Genomic DNA, 19312 nt, shown 5'->3' on the forward strand with positions numbered 1-19312 from the left:
TTAAAAAAACAAAAAAAAAAGTCTGGTGTTGACTGTCCCTTTAACAGATAACTGAGGTTTATGGTTGGTTGCTGTAAATATTATCCTATTCTGATGACAAAACCATGTGACATGCATGTGACGTCCTGCTTACCTCCGTGTGCATCAGGAAGGTCTGAGGTTTGGTTCTCGTTCTTGTCAGACATTGTCTTGTTCAGCACAGCCAAATTTGTCAGATATTCTTATGTTTCTCCTTTACTGTCAAATGCAGCAATGTGTATTGTATGTGATCTTTACAGTAACAGCAGCCTAAACAGAGAGAGAAAGAAGGTCTTGGGTACAGTTCATGGTCTATGGGGTTTACATTAACTTCTCTAACCCACTGTTGCTATATGAATGGGTTGATAAATTTGTTGATTCAAATAGTATTATAGGATGGTATCAAATTAATAAACTGAATTATCTTTACAAAATGTTTCATGTATTTAAATAAACACACATCTCATAAACAACACTATGTCTGGCGTTTTATTGGTGGATTGAATATATAGAGGGGTAGTATCAAGATCACATGCTAGATAAGATACGAGTATATACTATGTAAATCATAATGTCGGACTCTCATTGAATGGAATCAGAGATTAATGTGCCACGTAACAGCCCTCACCTTTAAATGTCAGGATTTAAGGGACAGTCTACACCTTAGTCATCTTAAAGTCTCACCTTAAGCTACAAATATCCTCCTGCATCCCTTTCAATATCATGCAGCAGGAACAATAAAAAAAAAATCTAGGCACTCTGCTGAATAGCACTGACAGTCCATTAAATCCAACTAGTAGGCCTTTTGTGATTGGACGCCATATGCAGCCCAGATAATAATGTCATCAATGGGTGGAGCTAGGCAACCATTTCAAAGTGGCCAGAAACAATATTCTTTTTAAAATAGCTAAATGTTCCTGCTGCACAATATAGAAAATGTGCAGAAGGCTATCTGCAGCTTAATCTAAATACAGATGATTAAAAATTAATATCCGTTGCAAATTCTTATATTTTAATATCTGGTAATATCAATAATCAATATAATAAAACAAAAAAGTCTATCAAGCTCCCTGGCTGTTTATGTATTAAGACCATGTGGGAATTAAATATCTGCAACCAGGCAACCTCAATGTTAAACTTCATAGAAAGTAGGCACTTTTCTGATTGGTTGGAACAGATGCATTTGATTGGTTTTGTTCTAGCCATTTAGGAGTAAAGTTAAAGTGAAGGTCAATTTCAGGCCAATGGACTACTGACATCTATTGAATAACATATCAGCATTCTAGTCGCTAACTTTATATTTGTCTTTACATTTTATAAAAAAAATTATATATTCTAATACTCTCCGTTTGAAGTCCGACTCCTCCCCTAAACCACTTCCTTATTCTTCAGTAGTGTCTGTCAAAAGCTTGTGCACAATATTACCAACAAACTGCGCATCCGTATGTACAGCCGAATTGCGCATGCGTCAAATGCAATCAAATAGTTTGACAAATTATAAGTTCAAATATTCAGTGCAGGGCATATTCCATATCAGCAAACATGATTACAGCAGAGTTATCGAAAGATTGCTGTAACTTATTGGAGTGCAATCGTTAACAATCTTAACATAATGTAGCCAATTAACAAGCAGGAAACGGAATACGCATGTGCGTCTCATGAACAAGCTTGACAGATGTATGACACCATTGAGGGACTAACGCATGCACATTACTTGGTGATGACTTTGCAAAAAAGGGGCTGAATGCCCCGGGGGGGGTTTACAGACATTGGAGAACTGAAACTTACATTGCTGTCAATCAATGTAACTAGGGCTGCAACAACTAATCTAAGTTTAATCATAAAAATAGTTGTCAACAAATCTCATTATCAATTAGGTGGTCAGCGATTAGTCAGTTGCACAGCACCAGCTGCTTTAATCTGATGATCTACTGCAACTAAGATTGTGCAAAAAAAATTTTTATTTTTTTAATCTTTTTTTCTATCCGATTAATCGGATAGAAAAAAAATAAATAAAAATGTTTGCACAATACCATGTGCAGGAGTTCATCAGATTGAAGCAGCTGGTGCTGTGCAATTAACCAACTAATCGCTGACCACCTAATTGATAATGAGATTCTTTGACAACTATTCTTATGATCAACCTTACCGATTAGTTGTTGCAGCCCTAAATGTAACGAAGATGTCGGGCGGACGAAGAAAGTGTAACAGGGGATGAATAGAAGGTAAAATATTGACTGTAGGATTCAAAAGTATGCAAAATGATGAATGAACATCAACATCATTTCTAATGAGCTGCAGATTGGCGTGAGCGAGTCACCCGGACTTGACCTTCACTTTAATAACCAATCAGGAATTGTCACTATTCAAGAGTAAAGTTAATAACCAATCAGAAATTGCTGAAGGTGACATTCTGCTATTGGCTGGCTTACAATAATAATAATAATAATAATATTGATAAACTGCTAATTGGTCACAATGCCTCAAATTCTAGGTTTCCTTTTTTTTTTTATATTTTTATTTATAACCAGCGTTACATGCCAAAAAAAAAAAAAAAAAAAAATCACATTATAGTTATTGCGCCACGCAGGGCTACATACAGCATAACAAAAAAAGCAATCTAGAGTCAGTAGATATAATTATAACATTCTGGACTTTATACAACATTAAATTTTACCCCAACGTGGTACTCTTGATTCTAGGCATATACTACTGGAATTTTTCTCTTTTTCCTATCCTATTCCTATCCAAATTCTAGGTTTCCTAGCGGCTAACAGTTCAGTGTCTAAGAAAAGTACATTTTTTTTGTTTAATGGCACCTAGTGTGAGATAAGAAGCGCTATTTATACCCCTGCAGTTCCCTCAATTAAACAGACTTCCAGTTTACAAGTCTCGGCTGAATAGGCTATTATCAGTTTGTCTGCCTGCGCTACTATCACTTAAAAGGGAGAGTAAATGTTAAGGAAAAATGTTTTTAATTCTGTATATATATATTTTTCTTATATGTTATAAGGGATTGACAAGTGATATTTTTAAACAGTTAAATTTACTTGTCAATTCAGCTAGTATAGAAACTGCTGTATATGCAAAGTAAGTATTTTCAGCTACAGTAACACCCAAAGTTTGTATGGACAAGATAAGAAGACCACGAGGTGCAAAATGTGAAGATTCTCAGAAACACCCAATATGGCCTATAAAAGAGAGACATTGTTGCTATCTAAGGCTGCGCGCCACACACACTCTGTATTACTGTAAAGTGACTGGTTGTCATTTTTGTTGTAATATGTTTAATTGTACAATTATAACCTTATTAATTTGGAACAGCTGTCTGATGTTAATTTTTTCTTCAACAATTTGGTGCCGAAACCCGGGAGTTTGAAAGCGATTAAGGACGGAGCCAGGACTGGAACTATGAGGACAGGAGACCACAGGCGCCAAAAAGGTGAGAACCTTTGTTTCTCAAATTGCTCTCCTATCCTCTGATTCCTAAACCCTCTGTCCTGTCGTGAGTACAAACTCCCAAGAACCTGAGACAGTTGTATTTTATGTTTTATGTTTTAACATCTTTTGTTGAATGTGTGAGTGTAAGAGGTCCTTTACGGCGTGTGAATGTACTGCTCCAAGACGCCCCTCTGCGGAGAAAGCAAGTGGGAGCAGTAGTGTGTTAAGTAAGAGGATTCTACTGTCCTCAGAGACAAATGTTTTCTATTTTCTGTGTTTGTTAAGTAAACGTAAACTGTTACTAAAATGGTCTGTACAGCAGAGGAAAAATAGAAGGTTAAGTGTGGGTAGCTGCAGAATTTCTTACTAGTCAACCTTGGTCTGTCAGTACAAAGTCTCTGGGTACCCCCTATGCTCGGCCTATGGACATCGTTGATTAAGTTCAGCTTCAGTCCATTGCTGCTATTGGGCATTGTGCTATTCCCAGAGAACAAGGGCGAATTCTGATCTTTTTGATCACCTCTTGGCTTTGTTTCTGAAAACCTTGGACACACTGGTTTGAGTTTGCACGCTCCTATACTGAAGGGCGCATACCTGAGCTGTAATAGACTTGTCTCTAATGATGTATAAAACTGTTGATGTAAGTCCCCTAGCATGGTTTGATTTTGATGATATAAGAGGCCAAGTACTTTTAGGATTTGTCTCCCTACTGTTTATTATTTGGGTTTGTTGGAAAATTAGGAGGGATTTATAGTGTGGGATTTATAGTGTGGGCCTTTCCCTGACAGCCACAGTATTGCTAAGAGTCGAGAGAGAAGGGTAAGAGTCCCCTCCATCATAACTGGGTTATGAGAAACGATTCTTAGAAAGGGTGACATGAGGTCATCCTTAAGCAATGGACGTCCAAAATTTCCTCAATAGCCCACAGGAGGAAATGTATAAAGAATATAGTATGTGGGTCAGCTGGCATCTGCCTGAATGGTGCAAGTTGACTAAGGGAATGGATGTTGGGTTTCCAAAGGGGGAACCTTTGAATTATTCCACTAGGAAAATCTCTATAAAAATAACTGTAGAATCCTATCAGAAACAGCCCAATGTATTTTTTCTGTAGAAGACAAAGTATGTGTGCTGCAGCTGCAGTTCTGGGCGGGGGCTTCCAACCCCCCTTCCTCCAGCACAGAGCAGAACAATTTTGTTGTTGTTTTTTTAACCCTTTTTTGTCCTAAACTTTATGTGCTGCTAGAAACTTTTTGTTCAACTGAATTAAATGTAAGATTATTTATGTTTTGCACACACACATATGCAAGTCTTTCATTAAAAGACATAAGAGTGTATGCTATGTTTGAGGGCATTTAGGGCTTTTACATTTCTGCTCGGTATTTATATGGGTTAACTGGAGTTTTAAAAGGCTAGCACTGCTGTGACTTGCATAAGTGACACTGTATTAGACATACATTGTCCCTTTGTACATTATGGGACTTCTTTGTAGTAGAATTAATATAAATTACAATATACACAAGATTCTAGTAGTGAATCTTTAAGAGGTCTGATTTGCTAGTTACTTTATTGGTAATTACACTTTTACTACTCTCAAGTATTTTCACTACTGATAAGACCACTAGTACTTACCCCCTTGAAAGTTTTTTGGTTACTAATGGTAGCCCTTGCATTTATAAGGTTAGATATTTGGTTGTGGGTCTGATTGTATGTGGGCACTGGCAATTAGCTGTCTATTGTTATTTGTGACTGCATGCCAAGGCCTTGTGGACTATGTGCCCTAGTCCTGGGGTTTGTGTGCATTTATTTTTTGTAGAGTGTGTAGAATCTGTGTGCCAGTTTGTCAGTGAGTATCTTTGTAAGTGTATTTGATAGTAAATACATGCGTGTGAGAGTGTGTACATGTGTGCTGTATATGTATATGCATATGTGTATGTGTATGTATGCGCTGTATATGTGTGTATATGTGTATAGATGTATGTATGTATGTGTATACTGTGCATATATACTGTGTATATATATATATATATATATATATATATATATATATATATATATATATATATATATATGTATGTTTTTCTAGGTAGGTTTGGGAGGAGGAATGCATTACTGGGAGCTAGCTGTTGATTGTAGGCTGCACATAGATGGACCTTTCCTTTGGTTTACCTGATGTGTTCAGCTGACTACCAGTGGTGCCTTGCTGATCCTTTAATAAAGAATATCAAGTGAATAATGATATTTTGCTAATAGACATGAAATGGAAAATTGTTTACAACTGCATGTTCTAAGTAATAAAAGGAAACTGTTGGGTTTTAGTATTACTGGGGAAAATAATTTGTGCCCCGAGTTTTGACTGTAGTATCTTATGTGCCCAATACCACCTCATGGCAAGATGTATATGCCCCAAGGAGAGGTAACCTTGAATACCAAGGTATGGGAAAAATGCTCACTGCCACATTGGTGTCAGGACTGAATAAATAAATCCATAATAAATTGGTTTCTCAATTGGTTTCCGCCCATTCTGATTAGCGTGATAAATCAGTCCCAACACTAATGAGCTTAGCGAGCGCAATACAAAGGAATATAGAAGTATAGAAAAAGAAAACACTAAGGGTAATGCCAGTATGTGCTCCTGGGAAACCCCAATAGAAACAGTTTAAGGGATAAATGAGGGGGAACCCAGAAAAGCTAAATGTTATAACTGTGGGAGAACAATTGATGGACTGGGCTTCCAGTGCTACCAATCATGTCTGAGAGCAGAGGGGGTGATGCCTTTGTTCGCCTGACCCTCTCTGACATGCCATACCATTTTGTGGAGTGTTTGGTGGACACTGGAACAGACTGCAGCATTTTCAAAAGAGCTATAGCTGTTATGAAATTAAAGGCACATCAGCGAGCAATAGATCCTATCACTATGGGTAATAATAGGGTAGATGAAGCAGCCAAGAAGGCAGCTCTCATGATACTCCTACAGTCCTCTGAAACTGTGGAGAATTTGACAATGGAGGTCTTAAAAACCCTCCAAAACCAAACAGGTTCCCTAATTCAGAGAAAGTGGAAAAATGCTGGTTGCAAACTGGAAAATAAGGTTTGGAAACATGGGGATGGTAGATTATGTGCACCTACAGTGCTATATCCTATTTTAGCCAGTTTATCTCATCTCCCTTCCCATGTTTCCAAAGGGGGAATGATTGCAAGTGTTAATAAATTTTGGTTTGCACCAGGTTTCTCACAATTTGTAACTGAATGGTGCAAGAAATGCATGATGTGTGCTAAATACACTCCAGGTAAATTGACAAAGGTGGAGATGAAACACCTTGTAAAACCTGCCTACCGATTTCAAAGACTGCAAATAGACTATATTCAGCTGCCCAAATGTGGTGTGTATGAGTATGTTTTGGTGTGTGTAGACATGTTTTCCTCTTGGGTGAAGGCCTGGCCGGTTGCCAAGGCAACAGCAGGTGTAACAGAAAAAAACTGATAACTGAAATTGTGTGCAGATATGGTTTACCTGAAAACAGTAGGATCTGATCAAGGGACTCATTTTACTGGGCAAGTGTTTGCAGAAATGATGAAAGGGTTGCAGATTAATCATCTGGGAAAGTAGAGAGAGCCAATGGTGTTTTAAAAAATAAAATAGCTAAGATCTGTGAGCAGACAAAACTTACTTGGGTACAAGCCTTACCTTTAGCCCTCTTTGCAGTAAGACACACCCCAAAGGCAAAGCATGGCCTTTTGCCATTTGAAATTTTGTTTGGTAGACCACTAATAGGTCTTTTCTTTCCACAAGAATTACATGGGCAGTATGCTTCTCTAACTGATTATGTTGTTCAGCTGCATGAGCAACTGACTAATTTGTATGGGAAAGTTTTCTCTTCATTACCAGATCCAGAACAAATAACTGGAACTCATCACCTGCACCCTGGAGACTGGGTGGTGATAAGAAGATACGTGAGGAGACACTTAGAGCCCTGGTTTGACGGCCCATACCAGGTGTTACTGACAACACCCACCTCAGTCAAAGTGGAATGGAAACCAAACTGGATACAAGCCTCTCACTGTAAGAAAGTGAACTTCCAGGCCGGTGATAAAAACCTGTGTCAAAAGGGTGAGACCACTGGGGACAAAGTGGGTTAACTAACTGCCAAGATGCATATACTGTCCTGTTTTTTCTGTGTTCTTTTCTTTGTGTTTTATACCTCTATTCACCAGTGAAGGGTGACAAACGGACAAAATTCCATCTGGCTTTTACACCAACAAAGCGCCAAGCAACTGAATGCCACAGACTGTTGGATATGCTCTCATGTTCCTGCCAATCATAAAGGAATCCCTTTAATAGGTGTACCAATATTAATGAATTATTATGTTCAAATAGATGTAGATCACTCTGTTCATAATGCTATCTTAGATCAAGGTACATACTTAAAACTTGCTGGTATAGTTTCTATACCTATAATGTGTCTTGGGCTAATGTATGTTAATTACATAGCAAACATGAAAGGTTGCATATTTAGTTTGCCCAAGGTATATGTGGGGGAAACAGATTGTAGAAATGCTACTTTAACATTTAATATGGAATCTAACAAAGTACCATGTGATACAGTAACTGCTGATTCTAATAGTTTATGTTTTTGTTCAACGTTAAAAGCTTTCTGTACCACTAGGTGTGCTTGTCTTGGACACACAGACAATGACGAATTGAGCTGTCAAACTCAGTTATATAACAATATGAGATGGTTTCAACTATGGCTGGGAAAGATGGTAAGATTATTCCAATGGTCCTTAAACAAGGTATAAGTAAGAATTATTCTCATCTGCAGATAAAGTCTGGATGTAGTTTCCTGCCTGGACAGGTTGGGTAATTGAGCTAGCAAATAGAATTAACAAATATGCTAGTATTATGGATGGGATTATTAATGAGACTACAAGTTCTACATATGAATAAAGTAAAAGAGTTACAACAAAGATCTAGAAATATAGCTAAGGAAGGATGGGATCGATTGGAACCTGGTTTAAAAATATGCTTACAAATCTTTTGAAACCCATAGTGGTAGTGATAGGAGTAATTCTAATGTGCCTAATTGTTTGAAAATTGTTAATGATTTGTGTTTCTCATTGCAGAAAAAGATGAAGATACGGATTGTTTAGGGTGATGATACAACAGCTACAGAGATGACCGACTGATAACTTAGCTACCTGCCTTCCCTGCAGACCCTCCAGTCATTTTAGGAGACAGGTGGAAGGATCTCATCTCTGCGAGGGGGTCCCACAATTGCACCTCATCAGCTTTGGGCCTACTACAGGATTTGGACCTAGGCCTGTGAAGGGATGCAGTTCTGGCTGCTGTTGTTATCTGTTTAGATAGAGATTGCATATTTTGTGTTTGTGTGTTCCCAATAAAGATGTGTGAATGGTTAGAGGAAATGATAACTATGTAGGCAGATCTGGAATGGAGGCTCAGCATCCCACTGTATATGCAGCTTATCTGTATACTCAGTGATATACAGTCTGTCTAAGGGGTCATTTCCAGGTAGGAAGGTTGTTAGTTAGTCAAGTGAGAGACACAAAGTAATAATGGCGTGATAATAAACGCAAGGTAATACATGTGATAATAAAATTATCAAAAGGGTGAGAAATGTTAAGGAAAAATGTTTTTAATTCTGTATATATATTCTTCTTATATGTTATAAGGGACTGACAAGTGATATTTTTAAACAGTTACATTTACTTGTCAATTCAGCTAGTACAGAAACTGCTGTATATGCAAAGTAAGTATTTTCAGCTACAGTAACACCCAAAGTTTGTATGGACAAGATAAGAAGACCACGAGGTGCAAAATGTGAAGATTCTCAGAAACACCCAATATGGCCTATAAAAGAGAGACATTGTTGCTATCTAAGGCTGCGCGCCACACACACTCTGTATTACTGTAAAGTGACTGGTTGTCATTTTTGTTGTAATATGTTTAATTGTACAATTATAACCTTATTAATTTGGAACAGCTGTCTGATGTTAATTTTTTCTTCAACATAAACACCTTATAATTACAAGATATTTCTGTTGTGTTGCTATAGAACAATATATCAGCCATGTCTAAATGTTTTAAAAACAAACATCATTTTTAAAGCCGTTATTTTTCAATAGCCAAACTCTACCAACCTTTTGCTTTATTTAGAGGAGCCAATCTGAGGTTTAGTCCACAGACACAAGGCTAGCCACAGTCATAAAGTAAGCATAGAGTGCCGTTGTTATCGGATAAAGCCACTTAGGGACATAGATGTAGCCGAGTTAGCCTTGAGAAGTAAGTAGGGTGCATCCCAAGTTCTTAGAATTAAAAATGATTTAGTTTTCTGAAACAAATTACATGAAAAGGGGCAAAATAAATAATGAAAATAAGTTGTAACATTATTTCATTAAATAGAACTAAACATGTTTAATAAAAAAAACTCTATGTGTTTGCTGTCCCTTTAAGGATCCTGGTACACTGAGCACGCTACAAACTCTGTCCACTGGAGTGATGCAGAAGATTTCTGGAATCTCCCTACTAGAAGCTGGTCCTTTACAGGACCAAGGCGGGCAAGCTGACTTCAGGACTGACCGATCCCCCCTCTGGCACTACTCATCCCATGACAATAATATTATAGAGAGGTTCCCTCTGACTCACACATTCAATCTCTAAGCAGTACTTTATATACAGATATATAATATTATAACATGGTTCTCCTTGCCTCATACATACACACTAGGGTTGCACCGATACTTGTTTTCAAATACTCGCCGATACCAATTACCGATACTTTTTTTTTTTAATGTCATGTGACAGTTAACCAAGCACAATACAGACTAATTGTTTAAGATTCCTTCTTTATAATTATGAAGGACTGTAACTTTAAAGACATTATGAAATAATAAAACAGTTTTATTTGTCATAAACTTCACAGAACATGTTTATAAATAAAAATATTACAATAAAATATATTAATAATAACAACAAATAACAAATATAAAATCACAACCAACCAAAAGTGCAATACAGTAAAAATAGTAAAAATAGAACAGTGTACTGTTTAATCATGGGGAACAACACTATGGGCTAAATTACATTTGACTGGTAAGTTTTACCAATGCTATGCTAAAGTCTATGGAGTTGGAAATGTGAACAAAGCATTGATAAAGCTTACCAATCAAATGTAATTTAAATCTAGTCCTATAATTGCAGGATGAGTGCTCATTGAAATTAACTTAATTTTTGCCATGAGTACTCTTCCTGCAATTATATAAGCTAACCTATGGATGTTCCTCAGAGTACAGTATGTTTTGAACATCATTGTGCAAGATGAGAACTAGCAGTAAAAAAGGCAATTTAGCAATTAGAATAATTTTTCAAAAGTTAGTGGCAAGTTCTTTTTAAGGAACAGAACAGAAGCCTCTCTGCATGTTCAGCTATAAGTCTGTTTTTGCTATCAGTAAGGTGGTTTTACTCTAAGTTGAACAGTCTTTCACTTTCCACACTACTGCATGGGGCAGAAAGATATTTTTGGACCATTTTAGCCAGAGCTGGAAATCTCAGTTTATTAACTGACCAGTACTTCAGGGGTTTGTCTGAACGAGGTATAGTGATCTCTCCTATAATAATACAAATAACAGCAATTTGTATTGGCAGAACAGTAGAAAACAATTTTTAGTTTAGTCTCCACTTCAGCTTAAAATGAAATGGGAACATGCAGTTTGAAAAAACGCCACAAGATCGCATATGGGTAGGAAGTGGAGGTATCGGTGCATTTGCACGAGTACAAGTACACATGCAAATACTTGGTATCGGTATCGGTGCAACCCTAATACACACATAGCCCCTTCTAAGTACCTTATATAGAGATGTATTATATTATAGAGAGGTTCCTTTTGTCTCACCCACACACCTCCTCCCCAGCACCTTGTATACAGATAAATAATATTAAAGAGAGTATCATATATACAGATATATATTAAAGTGATGTTCTACCTGCCTCATACATACACACATAGCCCCTAACAGTACCTTATACACAGATATAGAATATAGAGAGTCACAAAGCCTCTCCTTGGTACCTTATATAAATATTATATTGAGGTTCACTCTAACTCACACACACACAAGCCCCTCATCAGTAGCTTATATACATAATCATTTAGCGAGGTTCTCCCTGCCTCATACATACACAATATCCCTTCCCAGTACCTTATATACAGATATATATTATAAAGAGTCTCCCCCTATCTCACCCACACACCTCCCCAGTCCCTTATACAATTATAGAGGTTCCCTCTGCTTGACACAGAGCCCCTTTGCAGTACCATATATACATGAAGTTCCCTATCCCTCACACATATCCCTCCCCATTATCTTCTATACAGAGAAATGTTCCCTCTGCCTCTCACACAAACACAGCCAACTTCTACAAAACCTAAGTAGAGGTTCCATTCACACACACACAACCCTCTCTGCTGCATCTTATAAACAGATATATAATATTATAAAGAGGTACTAATTAATTATATAGTGCTCAAATGTTCTGTTAAAACAACTAAACATACCACTAGCAACACTGTAATGCTATGTGTTTAAACAATGCAATGGGGCTAATCACATAATTAAAGGGATATGAAATCGAAATATTTTGTTTCACGATTCAGATAGTGCACACAATTTAAAAAAAAACAAAAAAAAAACTTTGAAATGTACTTTTATTATCAATTATTCTTTGTTCTCTTGGTATGTTTTGTTGAAAAGCAGGGACGTAAGCTTAGGAACCGGCCCATTTCTGAAGCACTATATGGCAGCAGTTTTGCAAGAGCACTAGATGGCAGCCCTATTCCCTGTCATGTAGTGCCCCAGGTGCTTACCTAGGTATCTCTTCATTACAGAATATCATGGGAACACAGCAAATTGGATAATAGAAGTAAATTGGAAAATGTGTATTAAATGGTATGCTTCACCTGAATCACCAAATAATTTTTTGGTGTTTCATATCCCTTTAAAAGACCTGCAGCACAAAGCGAGTCCTGAGCAGAAACTGACACTGATCCAATGAACAGTGCTAGTCATACAACTGTATCACAATAGGTCTCTAGCAGGGCTTTAAGTATGTGTTTAACCCCTTTGTGGGGGTGAAACACATAGCATTACAGAGTAGCTATGTATTAGAGTATGTCATTTTACATTATAATAGTCTGTTGACTATGCATCACACACACACATCCCCTCCCAGTACTTTATATACGATATATATATATTATAGAGAGGTTCTCTCTCAATCACACACAATGCCCCTCCCCAGTAGCTTACACACAGATATAGCATTCCTTCTAACTCATAAGTACTGCACTTCTCTATGATCTAATATAAAGAACAAAACACTGTTTATAGGCCCTATATGGAGCTACATAACATGTAGAAAAGTGGAATTACACTGTTCCTTCCACAATTTGCTACACATTTATCACACACACATACTAATAGTTATAATCAAGCATGCAGTTAAATACACACATATTTACACACACACTACACATATATATTACACACAACACATCAGTCTATATCTGATTTATTGACTTGGTTAGATACATAGCTGAGAGCCAGCACATCCTACAGGGAAAAGTACTATATGTTATATGACCACATTACACACATGCAGTTACACAAATTACATGCATACAGTTAAACTAGAGTTGCCAGGTGTGCAGTAAAATATATACAAAAATAATAAGTCCCTCTGTGTAATCTAAAAGTAAAAAGCCCCCCTATGTCTCTATGCATTACAAATATGGGCCTAAAAGATGAATTGCACTGCATTCACTATTATGTGTGTGACTTGTAGCCAAGGTGGGGTACAAAAAAGTGTAACTGGCAGTCAAATGGGTGTTAAATCACCTCTTTGTGTGAGCTCCTGGAGTTACTTGCAGCCAATGAGGAACAATTACAAGTGGACAGCTAGATAAAATGAGTTGTGTTAAATACACATGGTGGAGTCAAATATAGAACTCTTGTAAGGAACCACTGTGTGACCCACCTCCCACATATGCCCACTCCAGTATATTTGTGGAAGGCACCTGGCAATCCTGAGTTAAAACACACACATGCAGTCACACATTACAGAGTTGTGTATACACAAATACCTTACACACACTACTCACATACAGCTACACATTCATACATACACATTTATTGTACACATAAGTTTATATCTGATTTACTGACCTGGTTAATTACGCGGCTGAGAGCCAGCACATTCAGATCCTACCCGAAAACACGAAAAAGTACTATAAATACCGACATGCGCTGCAATTACGGCACACGGAGATATAAGAATTTAAAAAAACATCTACGATTCCCGGACCGGCATACATTTAATTAAAACATTAACAAAAACAGAAAATTCCCAGAGTTCGTTCCAGCGTGATCTCCAAACGGAAGTAGGAAACAGCTAACCTATCCCCAGCATGCATTGCAGCGGAAGTTCTAAATCAATAGCGTCACGTACGGGGAAAGAGGCGGGGTCACAAGCTTGATTTTCAACAAGGCGGTAGCGGGCCTAGCCGCGCACTGGCAACACTGCACTATTGGTTGTCCAGTCAGTGACTTCACGGACACATGGACCAATCGGATAATGCAGTAACGGTTGAGACTAGATTCTATCCCTCTAAAGGACATTGTCCTTTCTGAGTATGGGATTTAGCTCACTCAGTGTGAAAATGCTAAATCCCATACTGCTAAAGGACATTTTGCCCCCTAGTGGTCATGTCCTGTATAGGGATGGGAATTAGCCCACTCACAGTGAAAGAGATAGATCCCATACTGCTAAAGGACATTTTTGCCCCCTAGTGGTCATGTCCTGTATAGGGATGGGAATTAGACAGTTCTAAGTGACAGAGCTAGATCACATACTGCTAAAGGACATCTTGCCCCCTAGTGGTCATGTCCTGTATAGGGATGGGAATTAGCCCACTCACAGTGACAGAGATAGATCCCATACTGCTAAAGGACATTTTTGCCCCCTAGTGGTCATGTCCTGTATAGGGATGGGAATTAGACAGTTCTAAGATGACAGAGCTAAATCCCATACTGCTAAAGGACATTTTACCCTTAGTGATCAGGTACAGGACAGGGGTGTGAATTAGCCTACTCACAGTGACAGAGCAGGATCACATGTTACTAATCAATATTTTGTCCACTAGTGGTCATGTATAGGGATGTGAACCTGACAGTTCACAATGACAGTTATAACCAATACTTCTAATGGACGTTTTGCTCCTAGTGTTCAGCTCCCCCATTATAGATTTAGACCACTCACAGTTACACAGCTAGATTGCTTACTGCTAATGGACTTTTAGCCACCCAGGAACCAGGAAACGTATAGGGATAGAAACGTAACATTTTACAGGGACAAAGCTAAATCACATACTGCAAAAGAATGTTGCCTCTAGTGGTCAGTAGACACCTGCATTTTATTATTATTATTATTATTATCATTTATTTGTATAGCGCCGCCAAATTCCGTAGCGCTGGGTACAATGATAGTGGTATACAATGACAAAGATTTGTGATAAAATACAAAACATAAAACTAAACAAATCTAGTACAGGAGGAAGAGGGCCCTGCTCCGGAGAGCTCACAGTCTACAGGTTTAGGGTGCAGAGACATAAGGTTGGGGGTAGCTTGTATTTGTTTATTAACGAATGCACATTTGTTAAATAAACACTGATATTTGTCTCATTTTATTGAGATGAATATCTGAACGAACGCAGCACAAAATTTGAATACAATAAAGGAATATTGCTGAATTCAGCAGTATTCATTAGTATCCTTTAAATAGTTAAAAATACTTACTGAAGCGTGCGGGAGAGCCGCGCTAACCTGATCCTCTTCTTCACAGAGCCCCAGCTACTGTTAGTGAAGTTGAGCCTCTGTGAATAAGAGCAGTGGGTTTGCACAGCTATCAAGCATGCTTAGGTCAGTATATTAGTCACTACAGAAGGACTTTTTCACATAGAAACATGTACATTAATTTAATGAAAACTAAATTTAATGTTCCATGAATAGCCATTAATCGTGTTGTTTCAAACAAGGTGAATACCAAATGGCATGGGCGCTCAATATACAAAATATAATAAATATTCTGAATGAAAGATTCGGGCGAACCGTACATTTCGCACATGCACATTTCTTGTGGTTAGTTCCTGTATATTGAAGAGATTTTGACCACTCTATGTGACAGAGCTAGATGGACCTCTAGACCCCTAGTGGCATGGTTCTGTATTTGGATAGAAACTTAAAGGGATAGTAAATAAATAAAAAAAACTTTGGATTTTTAAAAACATTATATAAATTTCTTCAAATAAGCAAATAACATGTATTAGCTAATCTTTACTGTTTGCCTGTTAATTGCTGCTGAATTAATAGATTCTGCCAAACCCATCTTTTTTCTAATCATGCAGATAAATTGCAAAGTTCTACCTAGGTAGAACAGTAATGGCGTCCCGCATACACATTGGCAACTGCTTTAGACAATGCATGCACATAGCTCACTTCTTTCCTCCACTGTTAGCTGCCGAATCATCAAGCCCTCGCCGGACGCATTAAATAGGCTAATCAAACATGGAGTATGGTCAGTTACTTCTCCATTGCGCATGCAAATGCCCATAAGTAAGAATGCGCATGCAAAACCCTATTCATTAATATTCAAATACATGCTTCAGGGCTGACAAGCGATTGGCTGATAGATTTCAATTCAAGAACAGTGAATCTAGCCCTCTATTAAAGGAACATGAAACCCAAAATTTTTCTTTCATGATATAGAAAGAGTATGCAATTTTAAAAAACTTTCTAATTTACTTCTATTTTCTAATTTGCTTCATTCTCTTGATATTATTTACTGAAAAGCATATCTAGATAGGCTCATTAGCTGCTGATTGGTGACTGCACATAGATGCCTCGTGTCATTGGCTTACACATGTGCATTGCTAATTCTTCAACAAAAGATATATAAAAAATGAAGCAAATTAGATAATAGAAGTAAATTTGAATTCTGTTTAAAACTATATTCTCTACTTGAATTATGAAAGAAATTATTTGGGTTTAGTGTCCCTTTAAGGGCGGTCTCAGGAGCCGTTTGATAAAGAGATTACAATATACATTTTATAAATATGCAAGCTTTGTTTCAAAGGATATTTAAGTGTTTTTAAAAGTACATAAGTTGAATTTTCTAAATATGTATTTTTTATTTTATGAAAAATGGAAAGATTTCTAACCCTTTAATAATTAAAACTGACAGAACTACTGCTAAAGGACAAATTGAGGACTATTTAAGAAATGTTTAGCGGACCTGATCCGACAGTGCGGATCAGGTCCGCAAGACATCGCTGAATGTGGAGAGCAATATGCTCTCCGCATTTAACATTGCACCAGCAGCTCACAAGAGCTGCTGGTGCAACGCCGCCCACTGCAGACTCGCGGCCAATGGGCCGCCAGCAGGGGGTGTCAATCAACCTGATCGTACTCGATCGGTTTGAATTGTTGCGATTCCTGTCCGCCTGCTCAGAGCAGGGTTATGGAGCAGCGGTCTTTCAGAGCTTGATAGATAGGCCCCATTGACTGAATTGGTCAGATCATGTATAACAATGGGATTTAAGCCACTCCACAGCTAGATTTCATGCAACAAATAGCCCTCAATTGGTTAGGTCCTGTACAGGGATGGTATTTAGACTGTTCACAATGACAGATCCCATACTGCCAATGGACATTTTGCCTCCTAGCGGTAAGATCCTATATAGGATTATGCACCATTCTTTTCACAGTGACAAATCTATATAAATCCCTTAATAATAATGGATGTGTTACCCATGTTGATTTCAGCCTTAACAGCGATGTAATTTATATCACTCACCGTGACAGAGCTAGATTCCCTAATGCCAATGATCTTTATCCATCTAGTGGTCACATCGTTTAAAGTGATAAAAACTAGAGATTTAATAGAGACAAATCTGTACACCATACTGCTGAAGGATGTTATCCCTAGTGGTCATGTCCTTTATAGGCATGGCAACTGTACTACTTACAATGACAGAGCTTTCCCAATATTTATAATGTACATTTTGCCCCCAAATTAGAGGTCAGATTCTGTATAGAAACAGGAACTAGACCATTCATGTTGCACACATTAGTGAGATCCTACATCTAGATATTGTTTTATAGATTTAGATAGAAACTAGACAGTCATAGTGGCTATACTACTGCTAAAGTATGTGTTTGGTTATGTGGTCAGGTCATGTATAGGAATGTGATTTAGACCACTCACTGTGACACATCTAGATTATATACAGCCAATACACTTAGTTCTCAAGTGGTCAGTTCCTTTATAGAGCTGGTTTTCAAACATGTCTTCAGTCCTCCCTAACAGTCTAAATTTAGAGAACAGATTAAACAATCAGCTTATTAGTAAACATGGTTATTTCACCTGCTCTCATCCAAGCTAATCCTGAAAACCTGGCCTGTTGACAGGTTTGAAAACCAGTTCTTTATAGTGAAAAGAACCAGACCTTTCATAATGTACTATCTTGTAATACCATACCCCTGGGGATCATGTCCTAAATAAAGATTTTACTATAGTATTCACAGTCACACAGATTTACAATAGTACTTATTGACTATTTTTCCTCAATGGGTTTTAGAAGAGGGAAGTGTTAGTTATATGTTTAATTAAACTCTAAGTTATATTGTTACTATTTTTGTTATATTTGTAAAATAAAAAAAAAGGATATAAAAACACACACACACACACACACAAGACAGTGCATTTTAGACAAATGACAGATGGAGAATGAGATTAGGTTTAATGACAATGGGTCATATCCGCCTTTTTGTCATAATTGAAAGATGAAGATTTTATCAGGGTAGCACTATTATGCTGAAATACACTTTCAGTTTATTTTATAAGATGTACTTTACATGTAATATTTGAGATGGCCATGGGATGCACATTTTTTTTACGATATTGTTGGGACATGGCAATGGAAGAACTGAATATGATAATAAAATGTAGAAAAAGAGCAGTTCCAAAATTAAAACCCAATTGTTTGTAGAATGGCATTGTATAGTAACTAGATTTGTTATTTACATTGTTAATTCATGGGTTCACTTAAGTTTCTCAGACTTGAAGTACACAGTTTAAATAAAATATCTTTATTTTTTAAAGTGAAGGCAATGCTGAACACACTTCTACAATCTAAAGCCTAGGGATCTCCAGTTTTCTGTCTGGTTCCTCACCACTCTTTAACACAAAGTACTCCTCTTATTTTAAAATCTGCTTTCTACAAATAATAATTTTATGGGTTAAGGTGTGTGACAAATATCTTGCAAACTAAATTTCGATAAGACCATACAAAATATTTTTTTTGATAATTAGGCAGAGCTGACATGAATGATATATAGTTTGTAACATAGATGTTCTACCTGTTCAGTTTGGTTGATTATAATTATATTTTTTCCTTCTATCTTCTTAATATTTCTTCCTCTATTTATTCCTCCCTGTCTAACCAACTCAATTTTTTTTTATTCATTGTCCATGAATCATTTTCACCTCCTAACCTTTTCTTCCACTCTCTCTTCCTTACTTTCTTGAAACATAAACCATGTAATAAAAGAATTATGTAGGTCTGTGAATATAAATAAAACAGTGAAACGGTTTTTATGTTTTCTTCAATGCATAGGGATCTTACTTTGATACCTGTTTTCAGAAAGGTCCTAATCAAGAGAGATTACAAAAAACTCTATTCATAAAAAAAAAACAAAAAAAAAACAAAAAAACGCACACAA

At 37.1% G+C, this 19312-nt stretch overlaps 1 long non-coding RNA gene across 2 annotated transcripts in view; it reads right to left on the minus strand.

Moving 5' to 3' along the window:
- LOC128655675 (uncharacterized) overlaps positions 1–13828 on the minus strand; it is a 28661-nt gene extending 14833 nt beyond the window's left edge. The window contains exons 1-2 of one of the 2 annotated variants that reach the window (XR_008401878.1): positions 13700–13828; positions 134–288 (exon numbers count right to left, since the gene is read on the minus strand). This is a non-coding gene — a long non-coding RNA (uncharacterized LOC128655675). Of the gene's footprint in view, positions 1–133; positions 289–9618; positions 9763–13699 lie in introns of those variants that run through there. The other variant, XR_008401877.1, reaches the window with a different exon arrangement.
- Positions 13829–19312: the final 5484 nt, after the last annotated feature.

The sequence above is a fragment of the Bombina bombina genome, chromosome 4, assembly GCF_027579735.1.
Source record: "Bombina bombina isolate aBomBom1 chromosome 4, aBomBom1.pri, whole genome shotgun sequence".
NCBI lineage: Eukaryota > Metazoa > Chordata > Amphibia > Anura > Bombinatoridae > Bombina > Bombina bombina.